Source organism: Triticum dicoccoides, chromosome 1A (assembly GCF_002162155.2).
Source record: "Triticum dicoccoides isolate Atlit2015 ecotype Zavitan chromosome 1A, WEW_v2.0, whole genome shotgun sequence".
Taxonomy (NCBI): Eukaryota; Viridiplantae; Streptophyta; class Magnoliopsida; order Poales; family Poaceae; genus Triticum; species Triticum dicoccoides.
This window is the reverse complement of record NC_041380.1, coordinates 274,972,169-274,975,200: the sequence shown is the minus strand read 5'-3', so window position 1 is coordinate 274,975,200 and position 3,032 is coordinate 274,972,169.

Sequence of the window (3,032 nt, the reverse complement as noted above, 5' to 3'; positions counted from 1 at the left end):
TGGCTGAAAAATAAATGACATGAGACATATGATAGCTCTACAACATTGCATGGCAAACAAAATTAGATTCTACTCCGTATGATTTTGTAATATATGAGCACAGGAAATGCAGGTACTCCTCCAGCACACCACCACATGTGGTCATATCTAAGATAACAGTCGACTGAAAATAAATAGGTCAGTCGATTTTTTTAATGAACCGTCTGATCTATAAGGAACGGGCAGATGGCCTTCATCTACCTCCCGCCAGTCACTGTTGACGATCTTTCTCGAACCGCCAGCGACCACCGGCCCAGACCCCTGCCTCCTCCGCCCCGCCCTCCCATCGACCTCACACCACTGCCGTGCTTGGCAGCGCCCCCAGGCCATCCCTTTAATCCCGTCCGACCTCCAGATTGGGAGCCAGTATCTCTAGGCTGCACATGCCCCTAAGATAAACACCAAGGCGCTGCTTCCCCGGCGTACTAGCGCCTGTTAGGCCGGGGAATGCTTCCGTTAATTGGGAATCAACTGGCCAAAAATTGAAATGCAGGGGGCGACGGACCTCTAGCTAAGGTGAAATAGTATATGAGGAGAAACCTTGTGCATCGTGAGTTACTATGAACATAAAGTATCAAGAAGAAGCGGTCAACTAGTGTCTTCTGTGGGATGAGTACCGTGCAACCAGAGACATAAGATTTGCACGAATAAGGGAAGAGGAATACCTTTTTCGGTTGCCGGTGTGGTCACCTCCACATGTCGCGCCGATCTTCTTCTTTTTACCGGGGAAACCGATATTCTGGAGGGTGCAGGCTTGGACGAACCCATGGCCAAATTGTTGACTGTGTTGCTGTGGCCGTATGTCGGCGGAGGGGAAGCAGATCCGAGGCGGCGAAGGATGGCGTAGCAGGAACAACTCTGGTGCGGTGGAGGGTGGCGAAGTTGGAGCGGCAGCCGTGAGGCGCAGGACGGCGTGGTTGAACTGGCTCGGGTACGGACGGCTCGGCCTCGGCTTCAACTACTAGCCGTGGAGGGCGTTGCGGTTGAGGTTGCGGTGGACGACGACGTCGGGGTGTCGGCTCCCGCGTGATGGAGGAGGGCAGCGGTTGATGGGTGGGATGGGGTGGCGGACGGAGGACATCGGGGTTTCGCGGCTGGTGGAGAGGTAGTTTTGGCGCCCACGGAGTACGAATGGGGAATCGAATGGGTGGGGGGAACCATGTTTCGGTCTGGGACGCGCTTGTTTTTGGCTTTTTTGAACAGAAGATGGGACGCGCTTGTTTGAAATTTGGGGAAAGTACAAACTTTGCCCCCCTCTTAAATTTCGGACCTACTACGGGTCGGGGGTAGGATGGTTATCCTAGGTGTCCCAAATAGTGGGCGGGAGCGATTTCGACCGCGCGCATGTGTGCTTAGGTGGCCATTGTGTATGAATGTTTTTCGGATGCGGTTGTGTGGTGTCTAGATGAAGCTACAAACCTACCCCGGTTTAGACCTTTGGACGTCAGGCCGGTAGGTTTCACGGGTCGGAGTTATTAGAAAAGTAATTTCCTTGTACTACCAAACATTGGTCTCACGCGGTTTCGGGTGAGTAGAGGCTCTTTTGGTGCTTCATTCGAAATTTTGAAACACAAGCATTCACGTTTAGAGTACTCTTGAACTATGAGGATTGACCTAAATAGACAACGTTATATTTGACCTTGTATGTTTGAAAACCTCATTAAATTATCCACTTCTTTTTGAAATTTTGACACTTGAAAATCCTATAGCTATGATTATTTTGGAATGGAGGAGCTAAATTTGAATCTATTTTGTACACGACTACATATGTTATTATATACAAAATCAAAGCAAAGATTGGTGCCCCATAATTTAGGTATGGTTTACAAATGCCATGATATCAAATTCAAATAATTGAATGGACTTCATGTTGAATTCGATTTTTTTAAACCACCTTAAGTTGAATTCAAATGTATGCTAGTTCATAGGTAGATATTTATAATGTCCATTGTGTAACTTTCGTATGTATAATGTGTTTTACACACACAACATGAACTATACTCACATTTATATTCCATTGCTAAAGCGATGCATTGTCTGGAGTTCAAAATACTAACTATGTGGATCAATTGTGTTGAATAATAACATAGACATGCTCAAATGCGATAGAATCTAGATGTCTGATGGATCAATGACCGCTCCTTACGCGAATTGCAAATATCATGATCCCATCCTAATATTTGGATACAATTCATATCTTTAATCAATGTGTAGAGCAGTCTTTTACGTGTAGTTTCACTCTCCATCGGTGGTCTCTCACACATGCTCACACACTCTCTCCCGAGGTGTGTTTCTCGCACACATGCTCTAGATATAACCCTCCCTCCCTCTCATAACCATTTAAAACTGTTTCCACTAACCTTCATCACAAGCACTCTTCCTCTCGCAAACATACACACGCACAATCCTCATCGACCCTTTCTATATACATGGACCTGCCTACGTGTCTCATGTACGCACATTATCTTTACGCCAGTCTCTCACGCATTATCTCACACCTTTCTTCCTAATCGACGAGTATGATTCTAGTAGAGCATTCTGTAGGATGCCCCTTAAAGTTAGGTTGGATGAATAGTAATATCAGAGATAAAGGGGTTACCTTAGTCCGAGAACCTAGGGTTACAAATCCTAGCCGGCTTTGTCAGTGGACACAGAGTTCTTCACAATTCTGCTATCTTTGTCTTGTACGACTAGTCATCCATGGGTCTTCCTAAATGCGTCACGGGCCGACCAATGTGGCGCAGGACAGGACCGAACGAAGGGCCTCACCTCGACCCACCGGACCTCACGCGGTGACACACCCTCTGCCCCCACGTCTCATTATCTTCTCACACCCACACATACCAACACAAACACCACACACAGAGAAAATTTCTCCTGGTGCCTCTGTTCCCTCCCCCCTTGCATATACACACTCAAGGGAATGGAATCTCTTGTCGTGACGTCATATTCCTCTCTCTCTAGACCACTCTCATTTCTCGTGCTATCTCTCC